Raw genomic sequence first — 20,280 nt, forward strand, 5'->3', positions numbered from 1 at the left:
TACAATAGAAGGTTTTTATACAAAAAGAACCCCAAAGATATGACGTAAAATTCTGCTGTGACTTCTTCTTTTTCAAAACTTCTTGTGTTTTGGACTCTTCGGCTTCATTGCTTTAAAAAGCTCTGCGCTGTCGAAGGTTGCTACTGGTCAACGGAGCAAATTTCCATGTCCAAGTTCATCACATTTGAACCTGATGTAGAAGATTTACCCCCTTAATGTGACTAAGCTCTACGTACACAAATGATAGAAGCCACATGTTGCATCAGGGAGTAGAAGACAAACTAAATGAATGTGACAACCTAATAATATTAGCAATATTGGCATCAAATTCACCTCATCACCAAAACACAGCTGCCCGCCTGCCGCTAACAACCTGTACCTCCAGTTTCTACAGTAACGCTAATTTAAGAGCATACATTGCTAATCACACGCCACACATGCCAAATTTACCTCACACCTGCTGGGCTCTGCAGATCCCATCATGTAAGAAATAAAAAGACTCACCTGTGTTGATTTCAATCCTTGATCTTTGATTCTCACCACGGAGGACCCCCCCACCCATTCACACACCAGGAGGAGAAACACTTCAGCGCCTCACGTCTTCTGCCCCTGAGAGAAATCAGAGGAGGGGGAAAAAAAAAATACATCAATCACCGCTGCATTATCCACCAATCTCCAAACACTGAATTATTACATTTGCATTTTATTTTTCCTGAAAATCAAGCCCTCTCGATGATTTCGCTCCTCACAGATTCCTCTGGGCTCTGAGTGGCTCCCATCTGCGCTTAACGTGATACACTTCTTCCCCGCACGGATAAGCTCCTTCACGCTCTCGTGCCCATGAAGGACGAATCAAAAGAGCAACCGATGATCAGTATGGTATCATAAACATCCACCGCGGAGGAAGTTCACTGCCATGGCGCGTTCACAATTCACTCCCGATTGACAGATAAGCCTATTAAGAGGGCCTTCATTTCAGCTTTGCACTTAGCCTGCTCGAAGCATCTTCACCCAGTGACATTCAGACCCTTAAAAATGACCACATTAGTTACTGCTGAAGTTCAAAAGGTGATAACCAAAGTGTGGGAAACCATTACATATAAGCCAGTTAAGGACCTAATACAATAACCCAGAAAATAAAGAGAAAATTTTAGTTAAGGGCCACACAGTTTATAATCTTGTCTTATCTATGTTCGCCGAAGCACGTGAGTACACAGACTTAATTTTCCTTAGTGAATTAATCATTGTGAGTGTATGTAATTATGAGCATAATAAGAACAGCCTGGATTCAAGCATGTTATCTTCCCACAAATCATGCGTGCTTCTGAGAGCGAATAAGCAAACAAAAAACACTTTGAATATTTATATTTGTAATAAGTCCAACACTGATCCCTGTCTGAGACCATGAGTGTTGTAACTTTGTTTTAAAGTTCCACAAGACCCAAAGAAACAAGTCAAATTTGGATGTTGGATGATATGATTCAGGAGAGGGTACAGTGTCGGCCAAATTAAAGTCCTTGACCCCTCTCTGACTGGAGGTTGAGGTAGTACTTAAAGATAGTCTGCTTTTGAGGTAGCAGGACTCTCGGCAAGTGAAAGAGTAACAATAAAAGGCCTTTTTCTTTGCTCATGTCATTTTTCCTTGAACCCTCTCCTTTGTTCAAAGAGGAGGAGGTGAAGAAGAAGTCCACTCTTCAAATGTTGAACTGTGAACATTTCAAGGAGCTGACTGAGATGGTTGGAAGAAAGGAAGGATAAAAATGTCTTGAAGGAGCACTGGGTAAGATTTAGTGGCACCAAACAGTGAAATTAAACTTCTCACATGTGCCAAGTGTGAACTCCCGGTTAGAATTCCCTCAGATTTCATTGTTCAGGTGGTTTTTACCAGGAGCTGAATTATCCACAGAGGTGTCTTCCTTTCCAAAACAAACAGACCCGATGATGTAAACAGTGAAAACACTGAATAAAGCAATGCAGCGACGTGATAATATGTGCTCATCTTTTTCTCTGATAACTCAAGATCTGGACATTCAAGAGGTTTTGACCAGGAGCCGAATTATCGGTAGAGGTTTCTTCCTCTCCAAAACAAACAGACCCACTGATTTAAACCGATGAAAACACAGAATAAAGCAGTTCCATGTTACAAAGAGATGTTTCTCCTGTGCTGTTCGGCACACCTGATTGGGCCATTAGCCAAGCACTTGCGAATGTGTGCTCAACTTTTCCTCTGGTACCTAAAGATCCAGACATTCAGGAGGTTTTGTCCAGGAGCCAAATTATCCACAGAGGTCTCTTCCTCTCTAAAACAAACAGACCCACTGATTTAAACTGGTGAAAACATGGAATAAAGCAGTTTAACATTACAAATAGATGTTTCACCTATGCTGTTTGGCACATCTGAGACAGGCCATTTGCCAAGCACCTGCTAACGTATGCTAACCTTTCTCTCTGACAACTTAAGATCCAGGTGTTCAGGAGGTTTAGACCAGGAGCCGAATTATCCGCAGGGGTCTCTTCCTCTCCAAAACAAACAAACCTAGTGATTTAAACCGGTCAAAACACTGAATAAAGTGGTTCCACATTACAAATAAATGTTTCTCCTATGCTGTTCAGCATGTCTGAGACGGCCCACTAGCCCAGCAACTGCTAATATGTGCTCAACTTTTTCTCTGATACCTAAAGATACAGATGTTCAAGAGGTTTTGACCGGGAGCCGAATTATCCGCAAAGGTCTCTTCCTCTCCGAGAATTGGTGGTTTAAGACAGTAAAAAAATGAATGAAGATGTTTCCTGTAAAAATCTGTGTATTTCCAATCTACTAGAATGCGCAATCGGTGCTGTCTCGAGCCAGGGTTTGGTTTGTCCGTTCTGGGCTGCCGTAGAAACATGCCAGACTCCATAGGTGAGGACCCAGTCACTACATAGATATAAACGGCTCATTCTAGGGTAAAAAAATGACAATGAATCTCATTTTCAGGTAATTATACACTTAAAAAACAGTTACTATATTATCTTCCATTTCTGCAAACATATCCCCCTGAATCCTACGCACTGGATCTTTAAGGGTGTTTGTTCTGCTTTGTGAATATATGTGTGGAGTGTGTTAGTGTGGGACAAATGGCAGTTTTTCCCACCCCTCCTCTCCTTTAACCCCCCCTACTTTTAAGTCTATAGCTGTATCCTGTTAGTGTATCGCTTTCACGAGGCGTCTGCTTAGTGACACACAGCATGTGAGCCATTTCTATTCCCAACCAGAGCTTCTCCTGAGCTCATGCTTTGGTTGACAGGACAAGGCTAATGCTCCAAATATAAAAACCGTCTACCCACAAGGTGTATTTTCACATTCAGCAGGAGAAGGCGGTCCCTTGTGCCTTGCACTTTTTTTTTTTTTTTTTAAATCCTCTTTTTTTTAATCATTGGAAGATTTTTCAGGCAGCATTTCTCCCCTGTTGGAAGTGCTGCTTTCTGAAAAGAGAAAGTGGAGGAGCGCTGGGGGCTCAATGGGTCGAGAGAGAGGAGGAGGAGGAGGGGTTGATGCTGGGTGCCTCCTTTTTAAAGCCAGATTCTCCCCAGATACCTCTGTGCTATTCATCAACAGCTTTTCCAGAGCTGTGAAAAATCAATGTGCTCTGCACTGCAAACAGTTCATAATGACGGGGGATGGAGGAAAAAAAAGCTCAACTGCAACAGAATTGATTTGTTTAAGTACAATAACACGGCTCTGCAGCGCGATGAGGAGGAGGCTCGAGCGCCCAGACAAAGACTGACTGGCAGTATGAAACCACAAGCAGTAATTGACAAACTGCTGGCAAAGTGCAAATCTGAAATACAGACGCCTGTTATCTAATTAAAGGAGTTTTTCTCTGAATTGCCACCTGACAGAGAAAAATATACTTTGAGTCTCAAGTGACTACAAATCTTCTCTAAGAGACTAAACAACAAATAAAAAACATTACATTAAACAAGGCTCCATAATAAGGATTGCCCGATTGTCCAGGGCAAGTAAAATGCCACATCAGACCAGCAAATTGGGCAAATGGTGAAAACGAATTAATCACATTGTTTTTGCTGGAGCTGATGATGGAAGTAGCTACGGAGCGAGCCACCTTGCTTCCTTCTTATTTCAGCTTAAAGTTGCAAAGGCAAAGTCCATGAGCCGAAGCGTGAGCAAGCATTTTAAATATGCTGGAAACAGGAGTTTATTTGGCTGACATTAGAGGACGTCTTTTCATGACAATTAACTTCAGTCTTTGTTGTTACAAGTATTTGATATCCACTAAAAAATACAACAGTTTGTATTGGGGCAAGTGAAAGTTGACTTTAGGCAAGTAGATGTCGACCCCACAAATATTTTTATGATTTGAAAATACAACACTCGTACGCACAATTTTTTAAAGATTAAAAATACATATGTTTTCCCAAAACTGGTCAATAATACTTTTTAAATGAAAAAGTTAATTGAAAATAATTTATAAAATTAATTTAGAGAAAAATCCCAAATTGCTCCTTTTGTCTGTTTAGATATTTAATTTGTATAGAGGTATATTCACTGGGGCTGTGCATCTGCAATAATCTGGCCATATGATACGTATCACGATACAGGGGTATTGTGATACTTAAGCAAGACAATATATCGCAATTTTCTGCTAATCTTATTTTAGGGAAAACTGTAAATGGTAGCGATGCACCCTTTCTGGGCGATGTGCTTTTATGTTGGAGTAGAAGAGTCAAATGGCTGAAGATTTTGTAGCAACTTCTATCAATGAAAAAAAAGCCGCTAAGAGGCTGAGTAGGTTCTTAACTGTGACTCATTAAAAGAAATCCACGCTGAAGCCCAATGCTGCGTTTTTATGATGACTAATTAAACAAATAACTGAACAACTAAAGCAAAATGAGATGAATTATTATATCTTGTGATTACATTATTGCAGTATCGTTATGTGATAACGGTGAACAGAAAATATCAGAGCCAACACTCACCCTCTTTGTCTAAAAACTGCTACGCAAGTGAATGAACAGGTAAAATAATGTGAATAATAAACATTGAGGGTTCAAATACACACTCTGGCTCCTACAGATCTAATAGTCAGGGGTTTAAACACAACAGTAAATAAACCACTACCACAATTCTTTGCATGTAAGCCATTAATTTGAAATCAAAACAGTGTTTTTGAGAATCGGTACAGTATCACAAAACATAACATCGCCTTACTCAAGTGTATCAAGATTTTCTCACACTCCTAAAAGTCACATATGAGAAGCTGGAGCCAGGAAATATTTGGCAAATATGTTTGGTAAATGACTTAAACAGCTGATTAATGGCCAGAATCGACACATTTTCTTTAAATCGACTTATTGATGGATTGACACACAAACAAAAATATATTCCGCATCATGTGCACACACACATCTGCTTATACCATACATGCAAGTCCAACACACACACACTTTTGGCAGGAAGTCACTACATCCAAAGCCAATTTTAAGCACATGCAGAGAGGATTTGATGTTGCATAGAGCAAAGTCATCAGAATGTTTAAAATATGACAACTGGCTTCACCTAGGCAGAAAAAACACATCCACAAGGTGAGATTTTAAACCTCCTGATACTGCAAAAAAACAGAAGCTGGGAGTAAATTGTGTCAAGACAGGCCAGCACAATAAAACATTTCTCCCTGCCTCTCTTAAGCTGGCCACAGAGGTGCATTTATCATTGTTATTATTCCTTCAGAGAGGCCCTCCCAGGTTTAATTGGGTCCTCATGGAGTCAAAATCCCCGCTGTCGCAGCAGCCACCAGAGCTGGACAGACTCATTCCTCCCCAGTCAGTGGCGGGTTTTACTCGCTGCATGAAGAACAGTCATTCTGTGCAAAGTGGCCATGAAACCCGCTGGTGAGTCAGATGGGTGGTGGGAGCTGGACGCCACCCGCTAAGCCTGGACAATGGCAGGAGAGGTACACCTGGAGAGAAACTCTCACCTGGCTCTGCTCTCAACGCTGTGGGAAAAGCTCTTGAGAGCCACAGGCTGTCCGTCCACCCAGCCAGCTCTTTGGGGCTATTATTCCCAGTGGGCCACATTTGCATTTTAACTGGTAAATACAGTAGGGTTTGAATGCACATGGACACGAAGCAGGTGAACAAATGGAACAGGAAAAGGATTAAAGAGGGGTTTTCAGCCTCAAGTTTAATATGCTGTTTGCTGAGTGACGTTAATAATAGGAGAGTGATACTTCCTCAAACACTTCAAATGACCTTCATTTTTTGCACAAAACTGCTGCAAAATTTTCCTTTTCACCACATACTGTTTGGCAGATTTGTAGCAATGGTCAGCAGTTTTAAAAAGCAGACAGAACCAGAGTGAAGTGTGAAAAGGAACCATTTTAATCACACCATTATGTCCTCAGCGAACCCCATCTCTAAAACTTTTGACCTCCCATTCACCTCCCTCAACAGCGCTCCACTGGCACACAAAATCACAACGCCTCCTTCAGGGCTGCTTCCTGTTGTTGATATGCTCAAGACATGCAAGATCAACTGAGATACGCATCTCTGCTTTTCAAAAAGACACCTGACAAAGACACTTGAAGTCAAAGAAGGAACGCTGGAACAGCAAATGTAGGAATGACAACCTCGTCGTTTGTAATGATTTTCTGCAGAGAGGCAGGTTTTTCATTTTAAGAAGATAAAAACAGGCCCGTGTAGAAACACGATGGCAATCATTTCCCCTTGCAGGCGGCGTGTTTACATACACGGTAATGACGCGACACCTGCAGCTGTCATGCAACACGTTAATTGGGTTATTTTATTGGAATTAAGGTACTTGGCACACCACACATGTAAATACTGTTATTAGAACCCAGTTGAATTAGCAACCATATGCAACCTAGACCACTAAAAAACTTTTACATTTTTGCGCGATTTTAAGCGAAATGTCTCGATGTCTTTTAACCTACAATCGTCAAATTGATGCTTACTGGGATTCCATTGGATTGTCAGTGGTGGTGGAAGAACTACTACTTGATATAGCTGATAGCAGTGTTCTGTGTTTGTGGCACTACTAGGACACATGCCACCCTTTTTTCACCATCCATCGTTTTCAATATAGACGTGCAGAGGACATGCTCCAAAGTGATAGTGGTGCGTAATCATTCCCAAGCCCCTGTTTTAAAGAGGCCACAGGAACAACGCTCCACTATGCTTTTTCCCCCTATAAGTGAGGATTAGAATATATGCCGTTCACATAGTCCGGTTGAAATTAACATTTTTTTTTGTTTGTTTTTTTTTTACTTTTTTTAAAGATATTTTTTAGGGCATTTTTGCCTTTAATTGATAGGATAGTTAAGTGTGAAAGGGGGAGAGAGAGAGAGGGAGAGACATGCAGCAAAGGGCCACAGGCTGGAGTCGAACCAGGGCCGCTGCGGCAACAGCCTTGTATATGGGGCGCCTGTTCTACCACTAAGCCACCGACGCCCCGAAATTAAGATATATTTTAAACACATGAAGATTTACTCATCACTAACAGTGTACATCATCCAAGAAAGACAAAAGTTGTCACAGTGAAATTTAAGGTGTGCTGATGGATTCACATCGTCAACTCATGAATGAGTAACATTACAACGTTAATGTTCCACCTTAAAAGTCACCGGCAGTCAGCCCAGTGAATTAAGTTATTTTTTCCTCCGACTCCAGGTGCTGCAAGAGGCAGCAAAACATAATTTCATTTTGTAGTTACTGTTTACTAATATATGTAAAACTCTCCACAGTATGAACAGTGGTTACATAACCAGCCACAACTCAGCCCTGAGCAGAGTGACCGTCCTCTATTGACCAATCAACAGACTGCAGTGTTCACAAGCGCCACCTTTTAGTACCAGATGTGTGTGCTAGGTACCCCAACAGAGGGGGGACCAAAAATGGGGACATACAGAACGGCTCAATTGGTACCATCCACAAGTTTACACAAAAAAGCGTACCGAACTGAACTGAACCATACCGTACTGCTTGGTGGAAACAGGGCTTTGGCAACTTCAGATGCAACCTGCCTCTGCGCCCTTGAAAGTTGTCATAGAGTAGACACAAGAGCAGCAGAGTAACAAAGAGACAACATGTGTCACAACATTTCCACATTAAACAAGTGGGCTGGGTGATTGCAAACCAACATACAGTAAAGCCCTTCATCGAGCAATCCCCTAATCTCGTAATTTACAGCTGTAAGGTTTTAATGCCAGCATGTACTGTGTGTACTGTACTGTACTGACACCCAAATCCAGGTTAGCAGAGGAGGGGCTGAACATGTTCCCGACACACATGCTGCTGGTCTCTGAGGACATCCACATGAAGCGATCACATTAGACATGTAGTGGTGGGGCAAAGCCATAAACATCAACGTAAGCTTTGCGCTGCAGTGAATGAGTGCTGTTGTGATGATTACAGGTTTAGAGATAATGGTTTTTAGCGTGATACATTTAGAGGGCATGAGACACCAGCTCAGTTAGCTCCCCGGTCTTCACTCTCTACTGATTAACACAAATGCCGGCGCCTTGTTAACCACCGCTACTGTAATTATGTGGAGCCTCACACACACACACACACACACTCACACTCACACACATACACATAACCTTTAACAGCACACACAGGCAAACACACTCCAGTGCAAAACAGTGCAGTTGTATACATGTTGTGCGTCACCGGATCAGCATCACAGCAACTTCCAATTATGCGTCTTATTCATGCAAATGCAGGTAATTTACTTCCTGCTGTGCACAACTTCCCAATGTGTTTGCCCTCTAGCTTCAGCTGTTTGTATTATGGATCGCCTAAACAACTGGAACAATTAAAGGAAGTGAATCCCACAAGGCCTCTCTTTTAGATGGGAATAATTTCAAAGGCTAATTTAAAGGTTTATCACAACTTGAGTTTACTTATCGGAGTTTTTAAAGTCGTTTCCATCTCTGAGAATACATGAATCTGTGAATGCAGCAACATTGCTACAACTTCAGTCAGATGATCAGATAGCTTGTAAACGAGCCAACAGTTTAACCAGAATATATCAACTACTACAACTGATAGTGAGCACATTTGAAGGCCATGTTCAGACCGCACGCAAAAATGGTTCAAATTTTTTTTTTGCCTCATATGTGACTAAGATCTGTTTTTATAATTGTATAACAGTGTGAAGAGCACAAATCTGATCTTTACAAATCTGATTTAGGGCGATTTAGTTGTCTGAAATCTGATACAGGTCTGATTTTTGAAGTCACATCGGAATTAATGCAACTTTTACTTGTGGTGAGGCGCTGACAGATGCAGTAAAAAGTAGCCCCTGACATCCTGAATTTTTGGATGAAATCTGTTTCATCAAAGCCATTCGTGTCACGAGTCCACCACTCCTGGGTCCGACTCTGCATCCACACACCCACCTCCGTACAGAAGTAGCAGCCATTGCTTCACAAAACGCCTTCGTAATCGTAAGCACGAACTTTGGTAGCTTTACTTCCGTACATGTGACGTCTTTGTAATTGTTCTTTTGCAAATGCAGGTACATTCATGACCGTGACTGAATCTGATATTGGCCACATATAAAGAAAAATGTGAACAGCCAAACAAAAACAAATCAGATCAGAGCAATAAATCAAATTGAGCACTAAGGTTTGCTCTGTGAACGTTGCCAAAATGTCGGTACCCCTCACTCTTTGCATTGGAAAGCCGCAAGCACAATACTACGGTAAGTATGAGAGGTCAAAGTTAACCAAGAAGGTCAGTCTGTAAACAGGACTGTGACACAGGGCTCTTATAGTGACCTAGCTAACACCCCATCATCACTGAACACAATGATATGATGACCAAAACCATGATAGTCCCTTTATATACATCTGTTTTTATATTTCAAAGGAATGAGCTGATGCTTATGTGAGCCTTACATGAATTGATGTCTTCAATATTATTTCTCCTCCTCCTCCTCCTCTCTCTACAGTATATCTTGTTTCAAAAGCGAGAGCAGCCCAAGAGGGCGCCTGTATTTTTATTCCTTTGTTTCCAGTCTTTCCCTATCAGAGCGAGAAGGTGGTAGCAACTCCCACGAGGGAGATAGAGATAGAGGTGTAGGCTGCTGGCAGAGCGCTAAAGCAAAGAAATGCTGCACCGTCTGACCACAGACATAAAAATTATGCCCCCCCTACCTCCCCAACTCCGTCCTGCTTCATCTGCAAAGCAAATCTCGTGCCCTGCAGCCAGAGATTCCTCTTTGGTCACCTGGCTGTTCTCACCGTTTCACCGCCCCCCGAAGCAGAGGAGGGTTTACGAGAGGTGAAAGACTTCATAATGTAATGGAGACAAGCAAGGGAGAGAGGGAGAGAAATAGAGGGGAGATCGTCCTGAGCCAATTGCAAAAGGAGAGGTGGGTGTAATGAGGCCTGATCTGTCACAAGAAAGAACCACGGCCCTGTATTTGCATTTTCAGCCCCTTTTCTTCGATTCCCTCCCTCGTCTTTTCTTCCTCCTTCTTGTAATAAGGAAAAAGAAAAAGCAATGAGAGGGAAGAAAGGTGGGGAGCGGACATATACACAGAGGAATCCAGGGAGAGGAGAGAGATCACATTACTATTGGGAGGGAAAAAATGATTAAAGGCTGAGATGAACACAATCTGCTGGTTCCAGAGGAAAGAGGAAGGAATTTCCAGAGCCAATAAGCAAAGCATCACGGGGAGACCTGCCTCTCCCCGCTATTCAACCGTGACCATGTCGGCACAAGCACATTTTCTCCATCCGCCTTTCTACACTAGCCCATGGCATGTGTGTTTCATGCACATACAGTCATTAGCAGGACCAGGATATTGATTTTTAAAACATTGCTACCTTCTAATTATAGGCAATACTTCAGATTTGACACCGAATTATCCACGTGGCATTTCTCAGGATTGTGATTGTTGCAGCTAACCAGGTATAACAGTGTTAAGATGACTGCGTTGCAGAAGACTCTCGAGGCAAAAGGGAGAGGAGAAAGAAAAACAGCAACATCAATAATGAAGTGAAGGAGACGGGGGAAGAAAACAAAGCCGTTCATAACAAATGAGAAAACAGGCAGAGCGTCTCATTGCGAGAGCGCTAACGACAATCAATTAGCAATTGCTCATGATCTTGGGTGCGTCGGAGTATAAGGTGTCTTAATGAGTCCCATTTCCATTAGCTGCTCGACTCGAGAGGCACAAGGAGGAGGCTGCTCCCACCAGCTCCTCCATCTCAATGCCTAATGACTACGAGAGTGGATTACTCCATCAATTCCTCGCTTCTCTTTGTTTATCCCCCGCGTAAATAATGGTCAACCATTACAATGCATTAAGCGGGCCACTCTACGCAGAGCGAACGAGAGGGAGAAAGAGGAGCACAAGTGCTCCAACGGCATCCTCCAGTGATCTCTAGGAAATAAGCTAATACCGGCCATGTGGCGGCAAAGAGGGGGCAGAGAGGGGGCGCACTCATACCTGGCTGGTTTTTATTGGGAGGTGTTGTTGGAGGGTAAATGTGGAGAAGGATATTTGAAGAAGTGTCTTACCATCTAAACACCTCATCTAGTTAATTATATCAGAATCAATTCACCCAAATTACCAGAAAACAGCCTTTTTCCATTGCAGGAACCTTTTGAGGAACCCAGGAACATTTTGGGGGAGAAATGTTAGAAACAAAACAGCTAAATTTACCAAATATTTTAACAATATTGTGCTAATATCAGAATTATCAGCCATACACTCAGCAGATCCACCTATGCAGGTCTCCTTTACAAAATCCAATTAAACATCACAGTTGCCCATTGTTGCCTTGTGCAAAAATGCCTGTCAGGGCATTTTTGTGTTAGGTACAATTAAATTGTACCATGTCTGTGCGTATAACTGCACCCACTCCTTACTCCCGTGCCGCTCAGCCTTCACATTAGTAATATTGTTCTGTACCGCAGTACCCTTGTGTCATCATCTACGTGACATTTGTCTATGTTTTGTTGCTACGGTGCGGAAAAGAGCGCCTATCACAAGATCCTACACCCATACATTGTAGGCGACCTTCACAGCCCTACTATTGTTTATATTTTGTAGAAAATGTCAAGAAGAACCATATAGTCTACCTTCCTACGTTATTACCCATGGTCGCGCAGTTCAGAGAATAAGATTGGTGCGCATATGCAGATTTTGGAGGAGACTGGTGGTGCTGAAAAATGCCTTTGAAACTATCGCCACTGACTGCTAATTACGTTAAAAGTGGTCCACTTCTGTATTTTGGTACAGTTGGTTTTCACACCTGATGCAAACCTTACCCACGTGCACATGAACTGTACTCAAGACCACCTTTTTAAGTTGACAGATCGAGGTACCATGCATGGGTACGGTACAGTCATTTATTCATTCTCCATAACTGCTTATCCTGTTGGGGGTCACGGAAGTGCTGGAGCCTATCCCAGCTGACATTGGGCAAGAGGCGGGGTACACCTTGGACAGGTCACCAGACTATCACAGGGCTGACACATGGACAAAGACAACCATTCACACTCACATTCACACCTACGGACAATTTAGAGTCACCAATTAACCTGCATGTCTTTGGATTGTGGGAGGAAGCCGGAGTAGGCAGAGAAAACCCACGCTGACATGGGGAGAACATGCAAACTCCGCACAGGAGGACTCCCCCACCTTTCGAATCAGAAACCCTCTTGCTATGAGGCGACAATGCTAACCACTGCACCACCATGTCACCAGTATGGCCAGTACAGAGTGTTCACACTAACCAAACTAATGGGACTTAGTGGTAAAGTGTACCTTGATCAGGGCCCCTGATTTCAGATCAGGGCCTTATTGTTGTTGAGATGCAAACAGGAAGGCACAAAAGACTTCACTTCCTGTAGCTCCTCTGCCTTAAATAAAAAGGGGCCAATGGGAACTTTTTCTTCAGTAGAAAGAAGTTCTGGCAGAAAGTGTTCACAGCAAGGTGTGTGATTATATTAAGTAACCAAGACATTGTTCCTGTAATTTGCCTTGAACAAGACCATCGGCCTTTAACAAGAAACTATCAGTGACAACAAAAGACTAGATTAGAGTTGCATGCAATCAACACCGCAGAGAGGACTTTATCTGTGTCATATGAGAGAATATAATGTACCTCTGTTGTTGCAGTGCTTTCACCCTGGATTGTACCAATCAATATTTCACCCAAGGCTCCATCACTCCCTTTCTATTTTCCTCTCTCTTTCTGGCACTCTCTGGTTTCCCTCTTGTGTCACAGCACCGGACAGGATAAAAATTAAACGCATCAGCAGAAAAACACACAAGTGGAAATGATCTCGCCGCTCCAGCCGCTCGGGTCATGAATTCAGCTAACTGTGCTTATCACAGGCTGCCACTATTAGTCTTAATAGCCACGGTGACAACCCGCCTTGAGAGGAGATGGGCTCTGCTTCCCGGGGCTCACTGCAGACAGGTGATTCTCATCTGCGGTCTCTTCATGTGTCATAGCAGAGGCAACGCCGGCTGAAAAATGTCTGGCGGCTTATTGGAGCAAAACATCAGAACCCGGCAGGCCATTACAGACACCAGAGCCATATGTTCTTACATACTCAGCATCAATCAAGGACAAATTAAGAATTCAATCAAATGGTGATCACATTCAAGCTGTTCGTCGCAGTTATCTTGAATTATGAGGATGCAAAGACCCAAAATAAACGCATCAAGCCAAATTCCATACATACTAATACACCTTACGCAACATGGTTACATTCAATATGTAATCAGAATTCATGTGTGTACTACTGCCAATTTAAAGCCGCACAAATCAATTTTTTAAATTTTATTTCAACAATGGAGAAATGACTAGTGTATATAATGTTAAGGGGGTCAAACCTGCAGAGAATTATCACCCAGCTCTGCAGGTCCCTTCAGTTAAACAGACTTGATTTAGCTTCGTTCAGCTCACTGAACCAAAGCAGTAATGTTAACTATAACAGCCTCACCGCTCTCTTGCAGATTTCATTCAGCGTAAAAAGCCCTGATAAACTGACTGTGCGCTACCTGCCCAGCTGGATGTGTAAATAAGCAGCTGTTTGCTAACACATTACTCATAAAAACTTTATAGGGTGTTTCCCAACAAGTTGCCAAAGAGTGTCAGAGATGATTCAACATCACTATACATGTAGGTCTTTGTTATGACCGGCAAATTAAATGATTCAAATATGTTACTTAGAAATCATTATGTGGTCAGCCACTGATGCTGTGGGCATGACACCAGTTTGAGACACTTTGTTGTTGTGTTGGGAACTAAACAATGTGCAACAAATGCTAAATTAATCCAACACTGAACAGCTCCTGCTTGCCTTTTAATCTCTGCAATAAGCAAATTGTTACTTAAGAGTTATAAGCTCCTTTTACTGCCTGCTCAAGGCGGGAATGTCACGCCCTTATTCCGCCTTGTTCTTTATAAAAGGTACAATCATGGAATGGGAGGACAGAGTTGTTAGATCTTAAAGCCGGCAGAGGAGGTAGTAACAGAGCCGAATGGACATCTATGTAAAAGGGACAACTGTTAGGATGGGACCTGGATGCTGGAATGATGTGACGTTTTGATGACGCTGGGATATTTAAAAAGCATCTACTAGCAGTTAGCAGCTAACTCTAAAAGAAGGACATTAGCAAAAAATGTCCGGATATTGGTGAGACCCTGAGGTCCAGGAGCTCCTTCAGGAGGATTAATGATTTTGCAGCAGACCCTCCGCCATAGCCTACGCACATGGCCTACGCTGTTGTGAGCATTCAAAACACACATTAAACATGGCTTAATAGAGACAATTTCAAACACAAGTACGCAGCTTCACTATAACTCGCAGCATTCACAGACAAACACTTGTCTTTATCTGGACACATTTTCCCCACAAATACAACATGCTAATGTTTTTAGCACAAACCTATGGTATTTTACATTGTATAAATTAGCCTAGCAGCTAGCAGACTTCTCCTCTACTCATATGAAGCCAGGGACAACAGCAACATTTAACAAAGGTAATGTTGCAAATTTCGGCTCCATTACAACTCACAAAGTTCACTGACAAAACAACTGTCTTATACGAAACACGTTTTCCAAACAAATACAACATGCTAACGTTATTAGCACAAGCCTATGGCATTTCACATTGTATAAATTAGCCTAGCGATGAGTGGAGATTTCCTCTGCTCATATGAAGCCAGGATTAATCACACAAAAACACCATTTTTGTGGAGGCTTTATTGTCTTCATAATTTATTGTTTATCTGTGAAATTAAAGTAAATAAAAGCTTCATTTCCACTGAGGGGTTTCAGCTAACAAAAATAGACAGGAGGTCTGTGTCACCGCCACATGTAGTTAAGACTTCTGGGGAGGTGCACGTCAGGCTACGGTGTAGGGTATAGCGTCGATTCGACGCAGAGGTATAAATTCAGCATTATCCTCTAAGCAGGGGACGCAATGAGCTGCCATATAACAGGGACAAGCCTGCATGCTATCTGAAACACACATTGGGGCGGCATGATGTTGCAATTGTTTGTTTCTGTGTAAAAAAAAAAAGCAAAGGCAGTGTAGTGAAGGGTCATCGTGGCGGCTTTATTGCACAATCTCTCTCTAAAAAGGGCTATAGTTGACTTCTTTGAGACTATGACCCTAGATATACGTGGGCTCGACTTTTTGTCAAAGAACAAGATATTTTCTAACGAGTTACTCATCTCTTGTACTGATGATTCAACTGGGAAAGTTTCATGCCCATCTAAGCCTCAGACGTGCTCCAACTGCCAGTCACATTTTTCTTCTTTCAGAGGGCATCCAAATAACAAATACACTATGTATTCAATTGCACTTTTCTTCTAGCGGAGCTAGTAGCATCAAGCACAGCTCTGCAGGGTCTAATGCAACCACAATCATTTATTTTGCTCAATGCGAGAGCGCCTCATGACTGTAAGAGAGAATATTGCCAGGGCCAAGAAGCGCATGTGGCATAATGTCTTACTGAGAAAAACGATTTTTCCCTCTGAACTAAAGGTTACTTGCAGTAGCCTGTCGAGGAGCCGTGCTGCTCTGCCATTGAATGCGACACACAGCCCGGCCACGCTGAAGAGACAGCGCGGCAAAGTGGAAAGTGTTAAGTTAGGTACCTCACACAGTAAAAACCACATGAAAGAAGCACATATAATCAGTGGAGTCAGCCTGCATCAATACCAGCGTACATCAGAAAACCCCACTGAACACTCTGAGATCCTTACTGCCCCTTAACATGACGCCAGACAAACACTGTTTGGAAAACAAACGTCAGGATGTCTTTTCAGCCAGAATGCTTTCCCACGAGCTGGAGCAATCCTCAGTCGCCCTCCTCCTCCACAAACGACAGAGCTTGTGACTGGGACCATGTCAACATTTTGCTCCGTTTAGACAGGGGGAGGGAGGAATTACTTTGATCCACTTTGAGGCATGTCTTCCTTTACTGTCAAGAGCCGGTTAGGATTTATGGAGGGAGGGAGAGGAGACGCTCGTGCATCCACTCTGCGGCAATGCTCAGGCTAATATTTCTGCCCCGGTGGCGCTTGAAGCCCAAATAAGATTAAATGTTTACTAATTATGGCAAGTTTGAACAATTCAATGTTGTTTTAACTTCCAAACCGCAAAGAGACAGTGAAGCTCGCAGAGCCCGTCGCGACCTCTTATCATAGCCGAGATGACACTCTATTTTACAAACATGACAGAGTGCAGAGATACTGGGCAGAACAGCCTGTAGCTGCAGATTTGTGTGTAGAACAATGGGAGTCTGTGCTGATTTCTGGCCTGAACAATGGCAGGATGACATGGAGCCTGACAGACACACACAGAGCAGCAGGATCTACGCCGCAGACAGGAGAGGCAGCTTCACAGAGCAACAACACTGCCAAAAACATATCCTCATCTTCCTTTTTCCTCTTCCAAAATCTTTTATGTGTTTTGGCACCTCTGGCACTCATAACTCAAAAGTGAACAGTCAAACTTTTGAGCACCACCACGAGCACAAGCTTGTGGAGCGAAATGAGCCAGTCGCTGCTTAACAATTGAGCAGGAGCTAAATAAATCTTTACCGCAAGGTATCAATGGTTTGCATCCAAATCTAGTGCAGAAATATAACCGACTTTCTGGAAAATTGGCAGCGGAAAATGTGAATTAAAGTGCATTTTCATGCGCTGAAAATGCGTGGATGGAAGTGCACTTAATGATGCAGTTTATGTGTCTCAGGCTTGCTGCTCACTGCTGGGAGCCAGTGTTTTTTTGTTTTTGCAACAATAAATTTTAACAGCTCGCTAAAATAAAAGCTTGTGGGGAAATCCAAATGGGAAAAAATATCATTTGTAGTCCAGATTTTTTTTTCCTAAACAGGTGGAGGGCCTTATGCAAGTGCCACACAGGCCAGACTGGCCCCTAAACCAGCAATTTGGGACCCCTGATGCAGGTTGTGTCGACACGATACGACTGCATGCATTTGCAAAACTGAAACACTGTATATAATGGCATTGCTCACGGTTGGTGGAGAAGACCAACAATTCAGTGGATTTTTTACAATAACATATAAAAAATAAATATGAATATAAAAAAATTCTATTAAAATCAAATTAAATATAAAATACATGATTAGTAAAATAGGTGAATAAACAAAAAAACAAATCAATAAATAAACTGAAAAAACTGTACGTGGAGAACTAGTCAGTGGATTTAATTAACAATAAAATAGAAAAACTAAAGAATAAAATTGAACAGGATTTAAATATCACAATTATATTAAAATCAAGATTAAATATAAATTTAAAAAAAATGTAAAAAACAAAAAAGCTACCAAAAACAAATTGCAGCGGTACATGCAGGAGGTGATGAAATCGGAGGCGCTCACAGTGTCTTCATTATTAATGTCCTCGGAGCAGGATTTGAAGCAGCTTTTGCTTCTCTTATCAATCATTCATCTGCTTTCCATTGAACACACTCCGATCCTCCAGTGTCAAATCAGGCTTGAAGTGGCTGAAGAACCACCAATCTGCAGTCTTTCCCTAATTAAACGAGTCTAACACGAACCTCAAACACCTGCTCTCAAAGCGGATCAACAATGCTACACTAATGTGGCGATCCCAAGCAATCCGTAACTTGTCAATCATTTAATACACAACACTCAGGTCTCATAAATTAAGAATAGGATGCCAGAACCCATTTGTGCTGTCTGCTGTGCGTGTCCTTGTGTTTTGAAAACACCTCAACAGTGAAAACTTGAGATTGAATCAAACTGAAATAATAATGTTGATGCTACTTTCATAATAAAACAGCCCAAGCTGCCGCCTTCTCACTCTCCTCATCTCGCACCCGGTCTGAGCATGATCCCATTTCGCTCGGCTACAGCAGGCGTTTGGTTAACAGCAAACATAATCAAACTTTGTGGTCTGTCTATCTGTGGCGCAGAATTGAAAGCAGTTCTTTGGGTGGCAATCTCCAATTACCTTCTGTGTGCAAGTGTTCACTGCGCTGGAACTTTTCCATTTCATCATTACACTCAAGCTGCCCCCATCCAAAGCCAACCAGCAGCAGCGGCGGCGAAGGCAGCGGCAGCAACACAGCAGACCGTGTCATCCATGCACCACGGGGGGATCTTTCCAAGCTGCAGTGAATTCCTGGTTTTGTCTGGGAAAAGATTCATGTCTATACAAACCGCAGGTGCAGCGAGTTTTTTTTTTTTTTTTTTTGTTAAACCACCACAGTGAAAAGGGGGCAGGGCGACGCTCAGCTCCCCCTTGGCTATGTTTGTCACAATTACTCGGTAGGTCAACTTTCCCCCAGTCTCATTAAGAGGTAAAACACAGAGGCTAGAAAAGCAGTCTTTTTCTGACCCCCGCAGGAAATGTTTCAGCTTGCTGCCGCGCGCTCGGAAAGCCACTGATGCAATCGTTCTCCAGCCCTCACAGTGGATTTGGGAAACAAGAATGAGGGATTATTTGATCCAACTTCCATTCAAGAGGCCAATTCAGCCCGACCAATCAATACTAATCAACGGGGAGATGACAGGAGATGAAATTCCCTCTGCTGTGGCCAAAGAGTCATGTATCAGGACTTAAGAGGCTGCACTCAGGATTTCTCTGCTCCTCCTCTTACAAATCCAGGGCTGGAAAGTAACTTAGTACATTTAGTCAAGTACTATACTAAAGTACAATCTTAATGTACTTTAATCGAGCATTTCCACGATATACTGCTTTTTAATTCACTACATTTCAAAGGGAATAGTGTATGTTTTACTCAACTCAAGCCACAGTCGATTTTCAGACTAGTACATAAAAGTCAAGTAATCATCTTAAAAAATATGATGCATCATTAGCCATGTTTCCATCAGCCTGTTTAGATGCACATCTAGATGTATCACATCGGAAAATTATGATGGAAACGCCAAAATTCAAATTAAAATCCCCTGATTCGCACAAACTAAAATAAGCTCGCTTTAGCCGTGTTTTGGTTGATTCGAAAAAATGTTGATTTGCAAAACGGGGGATGGAAACAGTTATGTTCGAATTAAGTCTGACATAGCGCACTTCTCTCCATGGTGAAACCACACTCCAGGTCGGGAAGGCGGTAATGCATTTACAAGCTGGTTGCCAACCGCCAGAAAACGTAGAAGAAGAAGACTGCGAGACTTGTTTTGTTTCCGAACATTTAATGGAAACACACAGGATTCATATTTCTTTTAATGCGCATTTCCCAATGATTCAAATCACTTTTGGATGGAAACATAGCTATTGTAGGGTAAATCACGCAGTAACGTTAGCCTAAATTAGCTCCACCTTGACCTGCTATAACATTAACACGCTAGGTACTACTTTCAAATTATACATACTCTATGTAGGTTGCAACTAATAAATAATAAATTATTTATTACTTTTCATTAAAGCAGTAATAAGCCATCAATAAAGACAACTTTTGGATTGCCCCATTGTGAAAAATGCATTCTCATCAAGCACAACTAGCTTTGATCCTTAAGCTAACGTTAGCTCTGTATTTCATGGACAGTTTGACCATTTACTTGACCAAAATTAATTTATTAACTGCTTCCTGTAATTTTAACAGCCAACTTGATAGTTAACTAGAAAACAAAATACCTGTGAACAAAATTAAAGAGCTTATATGAACCAACCTGCTCCGCACCAAACTGCTAAGTTAGCAAGAACCCTAGACAGTTCGGCATTTATGCTAGCAGCAGTTTGTTTAGGCTAAAACAGACCTAAAAGGAGA

The 20,280-nt window shown here is 42.2% G+C and overlaps 1 protein-coding gene across 2 annotated transcripts in view; it reads right to left on the minus strand.

Annotated features, from left to right (window-relative positions):
- The window catches only part of LOC117247084 (zinc finger MIZ domain-containing protein 1-like), a 163,184-nt gene that overhangs the window by 118,373 nt on the left and 24,531 nt on the right, over positions 1–20,280 (minus strand). For both annotated transcript variants that reach the window (XM_033611262.2, XM_033611261.2), the window contains exon 2: positions 505–609. The gene's annotated coding sequence lies outside the window, so the exon portion shown is untranslated. The remainder of the gene's footprint in view (positions 1–504; positions 610–20,280) is intronic.

The sequence above is a fragment of the Epinephelus lanceolatus genome, chromosome 21 (genome assembly GCF_041903045.1).
Source record: "Epinephelus lanceolatus isolate andai-2023 chromosome 21, ASM4190304v1, whole genome shotgun sequence".
Classification (NCBI taxonomy): Eukaryota; Metazoa; Chordata; class Actinopteri; order Perciformes; family Serranidae; genus Epinephelus; species Epinephelus lanceolatus.